The following is a 21,804-nucleotide window of genomic DNA, read 5'->3' on the forward strand; positions in this document are numbered from 1 at the left end:
GCTTTGAGCTAAATGCTAACATGCTCACCACAGGTCACCATCTTAGCTTAGCATGTTAACATCTGCTAATTAAACACAGGGTACAGCTGATGGGAACATCGGTTGTATTAGTCTAGTTTTAAACGTAGTTTCTCATAAACTAAATTGTTGGACACATCAGAAAACTGTCCAATGATGTTGCTTCATGAAAAGTCATTACGGTTCCCATCCAGGTGGACATGAACAGGAAGCAGATTTCATGTAAATCCATCGAACAGTTAAAGATGTTTCAGCCGGACCAAAGTCGAGAAACCGACTCCTGACTTCTCCATCTGAAGAGCCACGCTAACATTTTAGCTAACGTGGCTAAAACCATGAAGGCGCCTGCAGTAGCTGCTGCAGCTCTGACCAGCGTGGGTCGGTACCAGGTTTTCTTAATGCACAGACTGAACAGACAGAACAGGAACAGTTTGCACTCTTTCTCTTTTCTGCCTCTGCAGCAGATTGACTCCAGTCAATAAAACACCCCAATAGGATCCTTATCTGCCCAGATTCAAAGAGCTGCTGTCAAAGCCCTAACACATGAGTCTTTAATGGCCGAACTGGGAGATTACAGCACGGAGGCACAATTGAAGACCGCGGATCAAAGTTGGGAGCTTTTGTAATCATTTGGTTCGTCTGCGGCACAATGGAGGGAGATACCAGGCTGATAAACGTGTTGACCAAAATGTTAGGAGAGCCCACGCGGAGGGCGGGTGGCTGGGTGAGGTCTGACTGGAAGCTGTTCACATCACACCACGGAGACCTGCTTTAAACATGAAGCAGACGTCCTCTGCAGCCGAAACATCTACAGACAGTAAAGAACTGAAATCATGTAAAGAGATGAAAGTCCACCTGTGGAGGCTGTAAAATCCACTGAACTCACCTGTTTCACTGCATCTTAAAACACGTTCAACTTTTCATTTAGTATCTTGAAATTCCATTTTTTAAATAGAAATTGTTTATTCTTGTACTGTTTGACTGCACTGACTGTTTTCATTTATATCATGACCTGAAAAAAAAGGGTTATTTAATCAAATGAATGAAGGTTGTTGTTACCTTTCTTTAGGACTTTTTTTCTTATAAAATGTGTCAAACATATTTTCCTCTCCTGGAAAATGTTCTTTTAAAGTGAATAATAACAGTTTTACATGTAATATTACAAATAATATTTATTTCATTCATTTAGAAAAAGTAATGAAAAACCTCCAATTCAATACAATTCAATTCAGTATTTTTGCTCTAATGGAAACATGAATGCAGAAAACACCTCGTGTGCTAACATAAACAGGTTAATGATAAAGTGTCTTTCCAGCTGCAGCTTTTCTTGCCTCGTCAGATCAGATGTGGATAAATCTGCTGAGCATAAATCCGTATTTGCTTGGGTTTTGCTGTCAATGAATGGCGGTGACGTGGCCGTGCTCCCCTCCTCCCTTCTTCATTGGTTTTTATACGTTATCTACTCAGGAGGAAAAATCCATCTCAGGTGCTCATGCTGCGGCGCAGGGACAGATGGTGGCATATGTAATGATTACAGAATCCCCACGTTAAAATACTTAATTACTGAGTCAATAATGGCTGCAACAATTGCCGGACCTTTAGTGTAAAAACAACAGAAGGTGGAAGGCAAACTTTGGGCCAATGTTTAACCAGAACTTTGCGTTGGAGCTGGTCGAGACAGCCTCCATATGTGAGTGTTTCCCTCCCTCTGTGCACCAGGTAAGACATACCTGTTCTATCTGCCATGAGAAATAACATTATTGTGCTTTTACAGCAGTTACAGCCCTCCTGCTCATGACATCAGGACAGCACGTACGAGTGCTAAACAGGAAAAGTGTTCTAAAAATAAAAGATGAAAAGAGGAGTGATGTGGGACTTCCAGGTGTGAACAAACACCTGTCACACCGGCTTCAGTCTGCCAGTTAAATTCATGATGCAGCGGGACTGTTCCTGCTGTGAAACGGCAAAAAGTAATAAGTTTTTATTTGAAATGTAATTTATCAATGTCAACATTTAAGGACAAAACAATAATAATAAACTTAAATATACAGAATGTTTCTTAACAATATCACAAAGTGCTTTACAGAATTTAAAAAAACAGAAGGTGAAACAGAATCATTGATCAACACATTTAATGAGCTTTGAATGTTTCATTGTTTCTCTGTGCATTTTTATTTATGATGAATCAATTTAAAATTATTTAAAAAAAAGTAAAAGTATTAGATTAATTATTGTGTAGAATTAAACATTTTAACAAGATCTATAATTATTCCAGTGGCACACTCCAGTCAAACCAGTAATCTACACTGTCTGGACATTTTTCACGTGTGTCATTGTTATTTTTCACGTGTCGTCAGCACATGTTAAACAGCTTAAAGAAGGGTCGGTGATGAAAGTCCTTTAGACTTTTATCGTTTCTACACGTTAAATATTACCTCTGACTTTACTGTTTCTGTAGTTTGATTGAAGGTGAACATGATGTGTTTGTTAACTGTTTGGAATAGTTTGAAGCTTTATGAAGCTGCGGCTGCACAGGAAAACTTACAGAGAGAAGTTCCTTCATGGTTCTCTACTTTTCATGCTTTTTAATTGATAATATTGATAATATTGCATGTGATGCTGTTTGAGCTTCACTCTGGATGTCCTCGGCAGGATCACAACATACAGTGAAGACAGAAAAGTGAAGACGTTGATGCAGTTTAAGTTTCCTCCTCTGGACTGATGACAGCTCAGAGGCTCCAGTCAGAGGAGACAGATCTCTTTCTGGTCTCGTCTTTTATTTAGAGAAACGTTCTCTAAATGTCCATCAGGGGGCAGCAAACTCACACATGAAGTGCAGGTGTGTTCAGCAGAGAGACGGCAGATTCAAACGGATGATTGATTTGTCTTTATGTAAAGTCTCTGAAAGGTCTTTCAGTGCAGCAAAAACAAAGTAAATAAACTGAATCCAATGTCTGAAACACTCGTTATTGATTTTCAGTGCATCAGGTTTGATGAAGTTCACTCTGTAACAGGAGGCCACGTGAATCTGACGCTGACCAATTACATCAAAAAACAATATTAAGTGACGTTCTGCTCCGCTGCACAGCCAAAGCTGCTCTAACCATTTATCCTAAAATCTTTAGGGTCAGTTAAAAACACATTAAACTGAAGGCAGTCGGAGAAGTTACACGCGATAAGTTGACAGAATAAGACACATTACTCATCACTGACCTGCGACAGAAAAGCAGAGTGTATCTGACGTCAAATGTCTTGAAGTTTTTAATTAGATTTAAATAAATGTTGCATCAAACGGTGAAATGCTCCGTTTGCACTGATGCATCAACACAATAATCTAATAATGTCACAGATAATAATACATCAGTCACAGGTGCCCTTTGCTCTGCAGGGTGAGTACTTCTACTCACACCTTTGACAGTACTTTTGATAGTACTTCTTTGTATTTGCCCCTTACAGCAGTAGTACTAAAGTAAAAGTACTACATTGTACAAATACCCCATTAACGGCTCTGCATTCAAAATGAAGTTAAAGTACATGAATGTTGTTGCTGTTATTACCATCATCAGCAGAATGTATAAAAAGTACCAGTGCAGTGCTGCACAGTATCAAACACTCAGGCATCGTATTCAAGATTATTATGACATGACATGAAACCAGTTTTAATGAGTTAACATTAATTATTTTACTGTGCTTTGTGCACGTCTGCTTAGTTCAGTCACAGTGTGTTTTAGAGGATAATCGTAGTCAATCAGGTTGTAAATAAATTTCCTCTCTCTGACTTTCTCTCCGTCTGCACACGTTTCTGTCATTTCAGCCTCCACATTCACTGCAAAGATCTTTCTGCACAACCAGGGAGGTTTGCTTTCGGGCTCATTCATTAGGTTCCTTCCTCCATGAGCAACTGAAATTTTGAGCCAAAGATCAGTGTTTTATTCAATGAAGCTTTTTGAATTCCAAAAGTGAGTGTTCCCTCATTGAAATACAATCTGCAGCAGTTTGGCTTCATAAAATAATCTTCCACAACTGAGCATTGATTGAGGATTGTTAGACAAAATGCAGCTCATGTTTTGATCAAGGGCAGCACTTCTTGTAATTGTTCTATAATAGGTCAGTCCTAAGAAGCATGATTGAATGGTGATTGAGAGGCACTCAGAAGATGGTACTTACATGAGCCATTCTACTTAATGAAGTGCTCAGTTATTAAAACATGACCCGGCGAACCTCTGCTGAGATCCATGTTTGAAATCACACGACAGCCAAGAATTTACTCTGGAGAATTAGAAACTCTACCTGGTGACGCACAAATATCTCCTGTGTATAGAAAGGAGAAGATTTCCAACGCCTGTTCAAGTGCAGCATAAAAAAACCATCACCACAAGGACCGTTTAGCTTCTCTGGAGCTTTTGATGGCGAACGTCGGCCAAAGCTGAAGACGCATTGTCAAAACTCTTCACAGTGAAACAGGAATCTGGGAGAACTATTTTTCATTGTTGTCTCACAAAATGCTTTCAGGGACCACATTTTCCAAAATCCACAAATCTACTCTCATTAACACTCCAGCACAGTAATGCTAACACTCAGTTTCAGAGCAGGACGATGTGCATTTCTGCAGGAAATGCGCTCAACTGCACATAAATATTGACAATAAAACAAAATGATGCTAAACAGGCTGATTGCAGTCTGATCCAGAGGGGAAAGACATCGGGCAGGGAGGCGGAGGACAAAGGAGAGGACGACCACGATCCCTGACCGTGCTGCACACCGTCTCTTTGAGAGCAGCTGGTTTAAGGTGCAAACTTCAGGGTCAACAGGTGCATCAATCGTATGAATTCTCGGGCGAAGCAGCAGATCAGACGTGGATCCTTCAGTGATACCTGAGCCATGTGTTACAGTTCAGTTCAGTGTTTACATTTTGCATGGACTGACACTGGATGCACAGATGTGCAGGAAATTGCTCTTGCCGACATGGTAATTAGCAGCACTGAAGTAAACATGAACGAAGGACGAAGCAGAAACCTGTGACACGTCCGGGTAAGATGTCTGATGATGAAGCCGTGCATGATGTAAAACTGTGGATTCACTGTGTTTCAGAGAGCGGTGGAGATGGAGAGTGGAGTCTTCTCTGTGTGGAGGTGGACGTTCAGGACCACATGAATGCAGCTGTGGAGACACAGGACTGTACAGGATGAGTACATGTTGTTTACGCTTTGCTGAAGTTATTATTGCAGCTCAAGTAAATTTCTAGATGAAAAGATGTAGAAAAAAATGGATGTTGAATTGCTTCAGTCCACTGCATGCTTCTGCTGCATGTCTGATTCATTCCTGTTGCCATTCAAAGAAGTGACACAGTGTTATTCTATTATGAAATAAGATTTATGTGAAGAATTCCTCAGACTTCTTCAGACAAACTAACAGTTCATCTTTTGTTCAGAGCTCCCTGCTGGCAGCGTCCTGTAGGTCGGTGCTCTGTGTGCTCTGTATGCGTCAGTGTTATGGACGAACGAGCTTATCTGAGACGTGTATGAAGTGAGTGGTTTGAGTGAGTTTAACGGATTAACACTCTGTTGATGCAGACTGTATGGAGAGTTTTGTAACGGTGGCTTCAGTCGATGCTCGTTAGCAACTGGGAAAAAACCCCAGCAGGTTTCAAACCTGAGATTTTAAGGCCTTAAACACAGTAATTCCTCAGCTGGGCGAATTCAGCCTCCTGATAAACAGGGAAAGCTCCTCAGCTAATAGACCGTTTCTGCAGCCGTGGTTTGAAGGTCAAGAATAAAATCTGAACTTTACACGTTGAACATATTTCCTTTTAACATATCTATGTAGTGCTTTAAAACAGGTATATCTGACATATCTTTATTGAAAATGTCTTTAAGATTAATGGCTCGCACTTGTTTCTTCTCCCTTTCTCTTAACATGTTTATTGAGACTGTTTTGCTCCAAAACACCAAGGCCGGATCCTTGCATGCTGAAAACCTCCTTGGCAATAAACCTGAGCTTTTTGTCATTTAGCTTTTTTCTTTTTGTTTTTAATAACTGATCAGAATATGGAGGAAAAGGAGCCCATAATATTCCAGTTAGTTCACATAAAACTTATAAGATAAAGTGGAATCAGCAGCGAGGAGTCAGAGTCTAAAATTAGGGGAAATGTCAGAAAAAGACAAACTTCATTCGTATTTTCATTCAAGACGTTTGAATCAAACAGATATGTTAGTATGAAGTACTTGTACTATGTAGTACTTTCTTTAAATGCTACTTGTACTTTTTACTTCACTACACTGCCATGTTATAAATTAAGGTTTTTATACATAAAACACACAAAGAGCTAAATGTGCTGGTTTATCAGTGTCCCCTGAAACTGATGTATTGTCTTCACTGCTGTTGATGTATTTGTACTAATGTGGAGCTTTGGACTGTTGGTTGGACTAAACATGGAGAAGGCGTCACTTTGGGCTCATCTGACCACATATCTATTTTCACAATGTTTCCAAACGATCGATCGATGGATGATCCAGAATGAAAAGAATCACAAAATACTTTAAAATGAGCTCCACCTCAACCAGCTCCAACAGGAAAATCCTGCTTTGACATGAATGAGGAGACGCAATCATCTACATCTAATATAATGTAATATACTTTACTGCACTGAGTACTTTTACTTTCAATACTTGCAGAACATTTACTTTACTTGAGTAATATTTTCCATGCAATTGTATTTTTACAATGTGTATTAGTACTTTGACTAAGGATCTGAGTACTTCTTAGAAGCTATTTTAAAGTAGAGTCCTCTGAAAAGACGCTCTGTCACTGATGACAATGAAAATGTAAATTATTCCCAGACTTACACTTGAAAATAAATACAAAGCTGAACCTTCAGGTCGATGCCTTCGCTCGACAGAATTGAGCTTTTGTCGATTTTAATTTATATACCACAAAAAAAAGAGGCATAATTTCATTTCAAATCCTATTTTCATGAAGCGAAATGTTTGTTTTTGAGACAGCCTGACGAACATTTTTCTCATAGTTTCAGTTAAAGACATTAACGCTCGAGTGTAAGTGCGAGCTCAGGTAAAAATTCCCCCTCACACACAGAGAAATACATTCTTCCCGGATAAAAGAAAGAAACTATTCACCTCAGTCGAGCCGTCCCTCATAGAAAAGACCATAAAAGACTTTAGTGGCTTCTGCTCTTATAAGACTCTTCCCTGACTTGGCTCACCTTGGCAAGACCAACAGACATTAATGACTCCTAATTACGTCCTTAGCGGCGCCTCAATAGCTGCTTCATCACATCAAAGTTGAATTTAATTTCCGAGTTTAAATTGTGGGAGCTCTCTGCTCTTCAGCGGCCGTCTCTGATTTCTCAGCCGCTTTGCCTTTTGCGGCCTTGTAATTATTTATTTTTTCAATGCGTCTGTCACATCCTCAAGTATGTATTTAGTGTACGACTGCTTTCTTTAAGACATAAAGAGTAGCTGCTATTGATTAAACTGTGCATTATTTCTCATTACAACGTTCAGAAGTGGTCTTGTAAACTTAAAACAGAGCAGACATCAGGCCACGCAGACACACACTGAAAAGCAGGAGGGATGTAATAATGCACCAGCCTGCCCTTCGTTCAATGCAGCTTCTGACTTGAACAGACGTCTTATTGTTTCATTCTCTCACCTGGCACAAAAAAGAAAGCACATGAAGACCACCTCCAGGTAAACACGGCTGAAGGAGAGAAAGGGAACTATCTTCTGGTCACAATGTGCCGTTTACACTCTGCGTGTTCAGCCTTTCAGACATCCCAGTTAAAAGCTCTGGCCATTCTTCGTGGACTTAATTGCATCTTTTCTTTGGTGGAGTGAATGAAAGCAGGAAGTCTTCGCTGTGTGTTTCATAACTTTGTTCTTTCAGTGTCACTATTGGTCAGAAAGTGTTGCAGACCACCACAAAGACTGCAGGCTGAAGCTCTGCTTTAACGTCTGACGCGGTGCAGAGATGTTCGGTGTGCTTCAGCGTCGGACCAGTCGCAGCTCCACGCTCTCCTTTGGCTGCAGGGGTCAGCTGGATTTACCTGACGCACGAGGTTAATGACAGTCCTGCTGTAGAACCTGTAGCGTAGGTTTTAATTTATAGGTTCCCCGGAGCAGCTATGTTCATGCAGACAGTGGTTCCTCATAGAGAGAGCGGCGGCCGTGGAAAGCGAAAGCAGTGGATGTGAGTCTCAACTGCTTGTTGGAGAAATCACAACCAGCCCAAACTTGCTCTTGTGGTCTCCATGTGGTCTCTGTAGCCCTGATGTGTGGTGACATTTGGGAGCCTACAGAGTTAACGATGGTACCATTGTGAGTTACAGCTGATCAGTCCTGAAACGTTAATCTCACAATATAGTATAACAATGTGAAGTTCAACAATATGGCTCTGTGTCTTCTTCTCTGAATCTAAATGTTCACCGTTCTTACAGACGTTCCTGGGAATCAACGGGCCTCGAGCAGACCTGCAGACCTGCACATCAAATATGAGGTCCACCAGAGACACCATAGAAGAAGAAAGGTATGCTTGTTTCCAGCGTTCTTTGTGTACCAGACCTTCTGACTGCGTTTTAATTGGTCGTTCTGTAACTTCAGTTCACCATTAGATGTTAAATCTTACATTTATATATCTGTCTCAAGTTTAAGCTGTTTGTAATTTATTTGAAATAACATTTATTTTGTTTTCAGCTTCATGTAATTCATTCCTTCTCTTTCAATCAACAGGGGAGGTTGTCAGGATGTATTTGTAGACTACAGTATTTCTATTAGCTGAGTTGAATATTTACATACTTTTCAGTATAAAAGTGCTGTAAAATAAAATGTCATCTGTTACTCCACATGTCGTTTGTCCTCCTCTGCACTGCTGAGGGTTCAGTCGTGTGAACACGTACTGAAGAACCATCATGGAAGGCTTCGAGGTCGGACTTTGACCGGAGCGAAGCATCGGGGCTTCAGCCTGCTTCTCCACAGGTGAGTCCACAGCAGGTGTGCTGATAGTGGGCGGTAACAAATCACTGCTGGGGACTAGATGAGCTCATTGAATCTAATTGAATGCAGTTGTGAAGAAGCGACCCATATTAACTTGAAAATATGAAGAATCAAAAGAGAGAATTCAGTAAAAAAACAAAAAACAAACCAAAACTATTTAAAAAAAGATTTGGATTCGACTGAGAAAAAAACACTCAATAAATCAAATGAAGAGCTGGATGCAAATCAAAGAAAATCAAATAAATACATGAAAGGATGGTCTCTGCAGAAAATGCATTTTATAACATTTGAACCACCTGGACATGAAAACTATATCTTATTATTATTACTACTATAATACAAATAAAAATGAATGAATTCTATTGTTTAATTTGTATTTCCTACATTTTTTAAGGTGGCGTAAATGTTTTGGGTCTAGTCCATAGATCCAACCTGATCTGCTTTAAAACTAAGATAAGATAAGATAATCCTTTATTAATCTCACAATATAGTATAACAATGTGAAGTTCAACAATATGGCACAGAAGATAATGAGTAGTTGGTTATAGTACAGTAAACTAGTACAATATAGTATAATATATAAGACAATATGTGATATAATGTAACATTCAGCAGAATATAATGATGATAATTCTGATAATTATATAAAAACATGAGTTTGTGTGCAGTATTTACAGACCAAGACAAAAACTCTGTTCTTTCTTCTTCTGTAATTCCTCTTTTATTTACAGTAGCTCTGAACCAGTCAGTCAAGAACTGAGTGAGTGGAATTCCAAATCTGTGAAAGTATGAGCCGTTTACATTCTGTACATCACAACCTTGATGTAGCGGCGATGTGTACATGAAGCGCACACACTGCTGATCATTTAACATGTGCTTTACCTCTTTCATACTGAGAAACTTTCAAGTTCACACATTCTTTACGCTGTTTTTTCTCTATATTTTCCACCTCCTCCACACAGCGCAGCCTCCTTTCTCTGTCCTTTAATGAGCTTTTATAAACTGTAGCCATCCATGCAGTCGGAGTCAGAGTGTTTTGGCCTCTCCTTGAATGGGAGAGGTGTGTGACGAGTGAGGCATTTCACTTCACGCACAACTCCAGCCTGCTTTCATACTTTTCAAATTATTACTTCAGTGTGATGACTTGTTCTGTTTATGGCAATGAAAAGTGAAACTTGAATTCAGGACAAAATACACACAGGTACTCTGTCAATACACCAACACGATAAAAGTCCATTATTTTCACTTTATGTTGTATTTTCTGAGGCGTTTCAAGAATAAAAACAGTAATTCTGATCTATGCAGCTCATCTTCTGTTGGTTAAGTTTAGGAAAAGATCGTGTTTAGATACACACTTGTGTGTACTTCTGCAGGTTTATTACACGCTTTGGTATGAGACTGGGCTGCTACTAAATAAGATGTCGTTACCTCAAAATGAAATTTACATACATTCAAATGATTGAAATCATTGGAAGAAAAAGACGACCATCTTTACGTTTGAGAAGCTGCAAATATGAAATGTTTTTACATGAAAAATGACTTCAACCATGATTAAAATGCTGAACTTGTATTTGAGCAGTTTACTTCATGGCAGAACGTTTTCTTTATCAGCCGTCCTGTCCTCAGAATCAGCAGCTTTATCAAAGTCTTGATCAGCAGATCGGCAGACCATCACACTGACGAAGGAAAGCATACACAGAGAGTTTGGATATATCTGTTATAAGTAAGTTTTACTTCTTCACTTCATATATATATATATATATATATAGTTATGTTAACGCTAACTCCCCTGATAAAGCCCTTTTCAAGCTAACGCTTCATAAAAGCAAATACCCTGACAAAGCTGTGTTAAAGCGAACGCTTATAGCTAGCTCCCCTGATAACGCCTTTTTCAAACTAGCGCTTGATAAAGCTAAGTCCCCTGATGAAGCTATTTTAAAGCTAACACTTGATAAAGCTAACTTCCCTGATAAAGCTTTTGTTAAGCTAGTGCTTGACAAAACCAAGTGCCCTGACAAAGCTGTTTTAAAGCTAACGCTTATAGCTAACCCCCCTGAAATAGGTATCTTATCGCTAACGCTTGATATGTTACACCTCTGAAATAGCTAATGCTTAAAGCTTATAATATCTTGGTCCATCACGAGATGGATTTCTCTCCGTTTCGTTGTTGTAACCTGTAGTCGCGTGTTTGTCTGTCAAAACAGACACAAACCTGCTGGAGACGGCAGATTTAGCAAACACTAATTAGCTGAAACTCGGTCAAAGAGACGTTGGTTTATAACATCACTTCATGGAGTTTCTTTGAATATGGCAGTAGTGAATCCTTATTGTAGCGGCGTTGTCCGTTCTTGCCTCATCAAGTTGTTTGGAAGAAGATTGTACAATGAGATGAGGAATATGTTTTGTTTTCTGATGCTGGAAAAAATAAAATCATGTTTTTCATCCAGTTAATAATTGAGTAACTGAAGCAATAATCGACAGATTAATCGATCATCAAGATGTTTTTAGTTGCAGCCCTATAGTTGCCCGATGCCATCTTGTCATGATCGACAGCTTTTTATTGCCAGTTTGTTTGCCTTCCTTGGACAGTATGGTGGCCTAGAGGACTACAGTACTACAGCCCAGTACTTGATGAGATGACGTGATGTTGAGTCATATATATATATATATGTTTGTGATTCAAATGAAACTGAATGCATCCTGTTTGCAATCCACTTGAATTTTGTTTCCCGCTCATGTAAACAGAAAACAAGGGCAGAGCGTTTGAACACATGAAGCCGCAGAGCAAACAGCCTCCTGTTGCCTCATGGATGATTCTGGGGTCATCGCTTCACAGGTAGGTTGACCAGGCCAGAATCTTAAAATTCACAGTATTTCTTGAAAGAAGATCCACCACAAAAGCTTCAAGTAACTGAAGGATTAATGTGACACTTCTACTATACAGTGTTATGATCATATGAATGCAAGAATGGAAAAGGAGAGAGAATTCACTTAAGTGAATATTCAGTCCAAGGGCACAGAGAGGCCTGTTGTTTGCCGGCTTTTCACATGAATGACAGACAATCCTTTTTGTGAAACCTTCTCCCTTGAACCTTGAGCAAATTGTTTCCATTTGTTAACACCACTTAATGCATCAGAAATACATTTCAGTGTGCCCTGCTAATGGACACTGAACTGGCAGACTGGTGATGGGAGAACGATAAAAGTGTAAACTTTTTCAAAAATCCTATACCCCATAGAAAGGATTCCCTTTTACACAACTCACTTAGCAAGGTGAAGAAATATGTTTGTTTTTTTGTCCTTGAGCAAACAACAGCCACCTTTTTCTTCCAGTCTCTGCAGAGAGGAGAGGGCACTTATTGCCGGCGACTTGGAGAAAGAAGTCCTGTCTTTGAGTTGCAGTGAAGAAACATCTGAAAACCACCAGCTGGCCCACAGCAGAAGGGTTTCTGATGCTTTCTGCAGCGCAGCCAGGTGCGGCAAAAAGAGCCAAAAGTACAAATTCATCACTTTAATTAAAAGAAAGAGAAGCTGGTGAAGTCAGTCCACTCAGTGCTGTACACCTCATGAGGATTATTACTCTTTAAATGACTTTGTTAGGTGGTGGTTCATCAGTTATTTACCAAAAATTGCAATATTTTTCGAATATAAAGTATACAGTACATGAATCCATCCATATTTCTATGCAAATGTATTCATGAATACGTTAAACTTTTAATAAACAGTACCACATGTATTCCAGACTTCTACAAATTCAGCCTCTTCATAAGAAGTTAAAGTTTCCTTACTCTCCATAATTACACATCTTTTTCCAAACGTTCCTTCTCCTCTAAAGTCTTTGAGAAGATTTCTTTTGATTAATGAATGTCAATAAAGAATTTCACCTTCTTTTAGAAAAAAAAAAATTCAAGGCTCACCACAGTACTTCACTCAAGCTGATGAAAGACCTCAGCACTGCGACGACAGTTTGATCTTAATTTATCAAGAAGCAGGAAACCTTCAGGTGTTTCTTTATTAGTCAGTTGGAGATTTGTGTAGGGCTAACTGACACCGCTCTTAATTCAGCCTTAGTTTTCTATTAGAAAATATATGTTTGGGCAGCAGTAATGATTGTGGTGTTCCGCAAGGAGAAGTCCTTGGTCCTTTGTTGTTTCAGTTATAGCATGTTTTTCATTTAGAGTAGATCTTATTTAAAGAGGGCTTCTGTTTGCTTCAGGTACCTGAAATGCATGGATACACAAGATGCAGCCAAGATGTCTTTGTCTCATAAGAACCTGAATGTATCCTGTAATTGGAGACAGTGTGAATTCATGGTTCATAGCAACTGCTCCACCTGATGTCATTCTATTGGCAAATGGTTAATCTTGTTCTAAAGCCTCTATACTAAAGGATCACTGGTGCAACTGCATCAGATGCCTGGGAGAGCAACAAAGCGGTGTCGGTATTTGATGAGAATGCGTTGAAATTGTTATTCTCTGTCGTTGTTTCTAGGCTTTAAAAAACATTTTTCTGGCTTTAGCAGTAAAAGCTATTTTTCAAGGGAACGTACTAAAGGCTTATACCAGCATTTCAAATGGCAAATGTTTGGAGCAAGTTCAACTAACTTCTGCAAATCTGTGGAAATATTTTACACATTGCGTTGAGCTTTGGCGAACTTTGACAAAGAATTCGTCCCATCGACCACCGTGAACTTTGTTTCACATCTGCCTGAGTGTAGACTGCTCCATCAAACAGGAGCTGATGGTACAAAGACATCTCTTGAACGAACTGCGGAAACTTATTGTCCTGTTAGCAACTGAGCTAACATACTCGCACATTCCTAGCATGTTAACTTGTCAGCTTGCCCTGTGAGTAGTCCCTCGGTCACATTCTGGTGTGACAAACTCGTGGATTTGTTGATGGAAATACAAAGATAAAAGCCAACAATGGTGTTCATTAAGCAGAAAAAGCTGTAAAGTTAATGAACATGTTTCGTGTGATTTCAGTAGCGTTGACTTCATCTTTTTCTTCTTGCTGAACGTTTTGTTCCTTATTCTCCGTAATAAGTATTGAAGTCCGTTATTTCAGCTGATCTTCAGGTCGTTCAGGTCTGTAAGTTATTGTGAACGTTCGTGGACACCCGTCAAAAATCCAATTCTTTTATTTAACTTTCTGTGTAGTTCCAGGTGTGGTCCACCAGCGTGTGTGTGTGTGTGTGTGTGTGTGTGTGTGTGTGTGTGTGTTTGCTGTGCATGCCTGTGTGTTTGCCTGCCTACCTGTCTCTCTGTGGCTGAATAAAGGAGTATTCTGTATTTCCGTATTGTCGCCTCCCTCCTCTCCTCCTATGACCTTCTATTGTGAGTTGCTTGGAGACTGACAGAAAAGAAGCGCTGTCCGGCCCTTTATATACCTCCCTCTCCCCCCTCCTCCACGCATCCATCCATCCCTCCTCCATCCCCCTGTTTACCTCCATCTCTCCAGCCCTTTACCCTCTGATGTCGGCCTGTCTTTGTTTCTCTTCCCTTCGGATATCAAACATGCTCTCGCTGTCTTCCAGTATTCACAGCACCGAGTCATCCTCCCATACAATGTTGGTGGCGTCTGGGTAATAGGGTGTGCACACAAACACGCACACAGACACACACACACACGCACTCCCTTTATTCACAGCTTTTCATTGTCCCCACTCTCTCAGTCACACAGTACGAGACATTGGCCTTGGGATGGATGCGTGTTAGACCCTCTTTGCCCTGTTAAACATTTGATTTCTACCGTCTGCCTCTGTGTGCGCCTGTTTATGCACATGCAACAATAACGTAAATTGAGTCTATACAACTAAAAATTGAATTGATCAACCCCCCAGCTGAGTGACTGTCAGCATCTGTATACCAATACAAGCACCAGCTATAGCGCAAATTGATTCCCATTTGTTTGTTGTCTGTTTTGCACCTGTGTTGCTGGGGATGAATGGGAGGAATATGTCACATAGTGATCTTTCTCCTCTTAACAAGCCAATTTATCAGGTGGCTCCTACGTCCTTGGTGCACGTGGGTCTTTTCATTACCCAGCCTCTCCTTCTTTTCCTCTTCCTCTTTATCTGCCAATTCAAAGAAAACCTTCAACAGAAAAACCCAAAAAAAAAGAAAAGAAAAACCTTTCCTTATCATAAAGAAAGACGGAGTAAATGACAAGAAAGGCAACGGTCCTTTTCTTCAAAGCCGGACAATGAAAAGAGGGTGAAGATGATTCTTCTTAATTAAGGAGCGGGAAGATATAGCTAACAAGGCGGTTCTAATTAAGAGCATCCCACGAGGTGACGAGGTGATGCCGGGAAGCGAGACTCGGGAGGGACACAAAACAAAAACGTTTTCAGTTTAGCATCCGAGAGCGCAGAAAGGAGCAAAGCTGAAATGTGAGAAATGTTCATCAAATGCTTTGCTTTTGCTTTGCATAATTACCAGTTTTGTGCCATTTGAATGGACTGGATGACTTCTCGGCGCCGGCTTCCAGAGTCGGACTCCTGGGTGATGGAATATATTTCCCCAACAAGTGCTGAGGCTGTTTCTTCTCCCGCCGAGCCCCAGAGCCCGACGCCTGGTAACAAGAATGTAGCTGCTGCCCCTTCTGCCTTTATCCTTGAGATCCATTCAGCTAATCAACAGCAGGTTAGTTAGAGAGGTATGAAAGCAAGAAAAGACAGGGCAGGATGAAGAGATGTAGAATGGATAATTAAAATTATATGTGCTGTAATCAGACATCGACAAAAAGAACATCCTAATTAGCCTCTTTGCTTAAAGTATTCACGGCGGATTCATCTTATGTGGTTTCCTTCTGGCTGTAACAGGTTAGAGATCTGCATGTGTAGATGCCATTTAATGATAATGTAGACAGTTTTATAGAAAGAGAAGAAAGAAAAGATAAAACAGTGAAAGAATCACAACACAAATAGATAAAAACGGCAGCTCATTACATTTGAAAAGTCTGTCAGGTTGATTTCAGCTTTCAGTGAATTTTAAAGGTGTTAACATCCACGTTAGGTGAACAGAGCAGGATGTGACTCATCCCATTATTTCAGGATGAAAATTGATTGTCAGCTGTTATGACAATTGGTCAATCAATTTTCAGCTTCAGCTTCTCAAATGTCAGGATTTGATGCATTTCTTTTGTCCTTTATGACAGTAGACAAATATCTTTGGGTTTTGTTGGTCAAATCAATTGATTAATGAACATCATTGTGATTTGTAGGCCTTGCCTGAGTGGAGACGCCCAGACTGAAGACAAAAAGCCCCAAAAGAAGTTGCTTCTGTCTGGCAGAGGAAGACTGTGGGTCGAAGACTTCAGACAATCATTGATTGATTGATTGTGGTGCTCTAAAATTTGGGGATTATGGCCACAGTTTCACTGTTGATGCACATAACTTTTTCAGTCAAGCACTCACCTCATACAGAGCTTGGTCTTAGTCTTCCTCGCTGTCCTTCACTTCAGCTTCCTGCATGGTGGATGATGAAGATGCCTCCCAGTCTCTGCTGTCGCCCAGTTCTGGAGCAGGGGACCAGCCGCCGGGAACGCTGAGAGCTTCTGGAGGACGAACGGATGGATGGTCGGCACAGGTGCTGCAGCTACTGTCCAATCAGTCGATATGTTGCCTTCAAATGCAAATATTCCTGAAGAAAACAAAGACAGAGAGCAGAAGTAGACTGTAGTTCACCTTTGGAGGTATGTGTGTGTGTATGTATGTGTGAACGTGTGTGTGTGTGTTCATGCCAACTGGCTAAAAATGGGCGTGGCAATGGGAGTGGCCTACTGCCAAAAGGTGCATAACTTCTAAAAGGACTCACATAGTTTGATAAGATAAGACTTTATTGATCCACACCAGGGAAATTTAGTTGTTACAGCCAGCAAGTATCCCAAAGAGCAAGAGCAGAGGCATGAAGAGGTGAAAATAAAAAAGTACGCAGGGTACAGAACAGAAAAACTACAATGTACATTTGTACGGATGATAAAAAAATTGTAAATGCCATAAAAAAGTACTAATGACATGTGTTGTATTGCACTTGAGAAATACCAGAACTATGTACAATATATACAGTTCATAAAAATACTGTTGCCTACATGGATGATCAGCAGTGTTACTGCACATGTGAGAGAAACATACAACTCAGAAACTGCACCAGATGAACTGGACAATGTGAGCAGATATTAGCATTGATGACAGTAGTGCAAAACAAAACACACACACACACACACACACACACACACACACACACACACCATTCTGCCATGTCTCCTTTCATAACTTCTACACCAAGTCAAACACACATGATCTCTCACTGGAGCCTGACACCTTAGTTTTATGATGAAGAGGTGCGACCAGCAGCTCTGTATCTCATTCTGTTGGTCCATCAGAACATCCGTCCACACAAATCTGTCCGTCCACTGGTCCACGAAGCTGTTCTCTCTCTTTACCAACCACAACTTTGTGCCTACGAGGCTGAAGTTTGCCACGGAGGTCAAATGTTTGTGAGCTTGTATTAATTTTCACTAGAAAATAAAACGTCACTGAGCTCCAGTAACACCAAGGCTGAACGTCACCTCATCATTTTGTTTTTGGGGAAATGAGGACAACAGTTCAGTGCACTGACCCCATACGAGTCCACCTTTGATCTCCCCTGTTTCCATGTAAACCTTCACATGACCTCAGCCTCACACACACACACACACACACACACACACACACACACAAACACACACGAACACACAAACAACTCTCGTCCATCCTCCACTTCCATGTTGCTGCTGCCCTACTAAGGTTTCAGTCCTCCGTCTAACTTTGTGCTTGTCATTCTCTCTCTCTTTCTCACACACACACACACACACACACACACACACACACACACACACACACACACAGGGCCAGATTTCAGGGCCATTTCTAACTTGGATACATGAGATGAGGGCAGCCACATGACTGGTGATTCATGAGGACGCTCATAGAGCTGTCACACTGGAGGCAGGTGTCTCTCTCTCTCTCACTCACTCACACACACACTCACACACACTCACACACACACACACACACACACACACACACACACACAAATAGAGAAAAAGGGAGTCTGACCTCATCCCTAAACACTGCAAGATGGTGGTCAGATGGCTGGCAGAAGAGTCTTGTTGCCAGTCACAGGACCTAGGCTCACACACACACACACACACACACACACACACACTGACAGACTTTTTTTTTTTTTTTACATAGTGAGTTGAAACCTGACCAAGTGGACGAAGCTGCGGTATCATATTGAAAGTTATGGCTGGTTCTGCTGATAGGCGGCTCCTCGATGGTGTTGGCCGGGTCTCTCTGTTGCCACATTTGTCTCTGATTCCAGGACAGTTTACTCACTTGCAGCCATCAGCACTCGTAGGTGCTGCGTCTCACATTTCAGCTTTCACTGCCACAGACACACGGAGGTCAAAAACGTTCTGTTTGGCCATCAGTTGCCAGGTCGTGGAAAAAAACTGTGATTTGACCGACGCTGCGAGCCTGAAACCCTTTAAATCTGCTGTTCTTGACACCTGTTAGAGCACTTTTCTTCTTTAAATCTGCACACGGAAAGTGAAGTGTTTCATATTCTGAATGAAAAAAAAAAACAGACAATGTTGTACCTTGGTGACAAAACTGGATGTCGTTGTTTGGTGGTAGTTTGCAGCAAAGAGCATCTGAGGGATCGTGTCTCTGTGTTTAGTTAGAGGGATTATGTGGTCGAGGAGTTTATTTATAAGCTGCTGGTCTTGATGAGCTGGAGGTGGGGTTACATAAACGAACCAGGCTGTTGGTAATAATAGAAGAAGCTACGAAGATCCTGCAGCCCTCAGTTTACAGACAAGTGACCCCTGAATGACACGTAATGCGAGTAATTTTCCTCAACTCAAATTTTGTTTTCTTTGGATGTATTTTTGCCTTTTTTACAGCTCTTTGAATTTGTTTGAAGTTGCTTCACAAAGACAGAATAATTCACTTGCATGTTAGCATGTTAGCATGTTAGCATGACTGTTGGCGTTACCACAAATGGGAGAATCAAAATTTCCCTTTTTAAGTACTTTTGGTGAAGTTTAGCTAAGGTGAGTTCAGTTAAGTTTAGTTGATTTAAGTTGTTTAAATCAACACATCTTCTGTATTTACTGTATAAAGCATATACAATCAGTATTACATAATGTACTGTAGTATTTTAGGCTACCTCAGTCTCATCCTTAGCATTATGATGTTCTTTAAAGAGGCCATATTATGATCGCTTTCAGGTTTCTAATATAACTTTAGGTGTCAACTAGAACAGATTTACATGCTTTAATGTTCAGAAGACACATTATTGGACACACTGTTCGTTCACTTTAGCTGCAATTATACGGTGAATATCAGCACAATAACCGCTTCTAAAATGAAAGTTTAAACACTGCACATGTCCAAGCATGAATGTGATCTGTACTCACCTCACTCTTCACCGCCCAGCGGACCGCTAACGGTACTGCTGTGTAACAGCAGCTAGCTGCTGGCTGCCAAACAAATGAATTCCTGCAGTTTGACCTTCAGAGCATGTCTTCACACACACCGGCGAGGATCCTGGAGCACAACAGGCTTCATATAACAACAAAGCTAATGCTAGCTGAGCTAATGCTACAGTATAAACACAAAGAAAACAACAGGAAAAAATCAAACCTAGCCTTCTCGTTGTTTAGTTGGCGTCAAATAACTCAAATGTTCACGGTTTCTCTTGACTTTCCTTTGTTCCCAGTCAGCTGGAGTAGACACTTTCCAACATGTTAGCACCACGTTAATCCGGCTAACCAACAAAATAAACAGCAAAACAACATAAAACCGGCATTATTAAATGGAAAAACTTTCAAGTTTGAAGTCGCGTCACGGACAGCCGAACTCGATCCGTCCTTGAGCTTGAACTGCACACAGGTTTCTAGTCCTTGTGGGGACATTTTCTGCCACATTTCCATCAAAAATAGAGTAAATGAAGACTTTTGCATTGGTTCTAGCAGCCAACAATAGAGCCGCTCCTGTGCGTAACACACTAAAGGAAAGGGATTAAAAAGCAGAACATGGCCTCGTGAAACAATACAGCTGGCTTCAGAAAAGTCCTTATTCATGTTATTCATATGAAAATGATTGGATGGGTTGGAGAAGCTGACACTGTCTGACCACCGTCAGTAAATCAGGCTGTTGAAAACATCATAATGATAAATATAAGCATAAACTACCCTATTAAATAAGACACAAAATGATAAAAATGATCAAATAAACTAAGACGTAGCCTTGACAGATTTCATGCACATTAAATATCGGTATGTGTGGGAACTTCTGGACATGAATAGATGCATGAGGGGGAATATTTGTGCAGAATTGCTGCTTCTCTCCACACAATCAAACTGATCTGCAGTAACTGAGCGTAGAGGGTTCAGCGTCTCATATTCTCGTGCAGAAATGAACTGTGACAAGCCGTGAATTCCTCCCCTCGCTGCGGGACCAGAATTCCTCGGTTACAGGCCGCGGCGTTCACTTTTTATGGAGACACCAGCAGAGGATTTGAGTGAGGAATCCGTGTCACGCAGGACACAATCCGACGAATGTGGCAGAGTTTTAACACTGCTGCTAAGGTTTCTGGGCTGAACGTCCAGCCGTCTCCACGCTCGTCCACATTGTGCTTCGTACAGTTTACACCAACTGCTGCTAAGTCAACGTTAAGCTGTTATCATGTCACTTATATGGAGTGTGTAATGAAGGAGACAGAGGGCGAGAAAGCACTCGCCAGCAAGCTTGAAAATTACAGCTAATGACAGACAACTGCATGTAATTCAGCACCTTGTGTTTTATTGGCAGTCCGGCTGAATGTGTGGCCTGAATGCACTTCTCTCGTTCACTTCCTTCATCTGGAGCTTGATGTGAAATAACATAGATGTTTATTTATTCCGAGGGAAAGAGTTTGTGCAGCACAAAGCAGGAAAGAGGAAAGAGTTTAAACAGATATAATATCAATAAAATCCAGAATCCAGAGTAGACACATAATTAATGGTCAGGATCATAAAGTCATATGAACATTGAACACGGTGCAAAAATTATTGTGTCATTTTATATTAAGATCAAAACTATTTGACATGATTTGTGTAAATCTCATTCGCGTCATCTTGATTAAAATAGCAGATTTTTGAGGGGTATTCCTTTTCATTCTCATTAAAACAAACCCACCTCAATCTAACATTATCAACATGATAACACGCAGGAAAGAAAATCAGACCATCAAAACAACACAGCAAACACTTGAAACGCTCGTTCATCCGTGCGTACGTAAACGTGTGCACGCCGACGCACAGAAAGCTTTCCGATCCACCTAAAGTCTGTAAAACATCAAAAGCTGCCAGCTGAGGACTTAAGACATGAGAGAACTGAATTCTTTACAAAGTCTGACTCATTCATACTCAAACATTATTCTGTTTTTTCATGTTAAAACTAAAGATTGTGTTTCCTTCTTTGTGGAGTTGCTGCTCTATTGATGAAGAAACTTCCCGAGCGTCTTCATCAGGGAGGATTGTTTCTCTCACCTTGTACTCTTCCTGAGTCTGACTGTGTTTCCATCAACTCCTCGATTACCTTGACTTCAGCTGCGCTTTGTGTTTTACTTCGTTCGAAAATTGAAAAGAATGAAATATGTTATGAAGGGCTCATCACGCACGTCAGACGGGAAAGCTTTCCGGGTCAAAGGAAGCAGGATTGTAACACGAGAAAGAGGATTTATGA

Source organism: Chaetodon auriga, chromosome 18 (genome assembly GCF_051107435.1).
Source record: "Chaetodon auriga isolate fChaAug3 chromosome 18, fChaAug3.hap1, whole genome shotgun sequence".
In the NCBI taxonomy this organism is placed as follows: Eukaryota; Metazoa; Chordata; class Actinopteri; order Chaetodontiformes; family Chaetodontidae; genus Chaetodon; species Chaetodon auriga.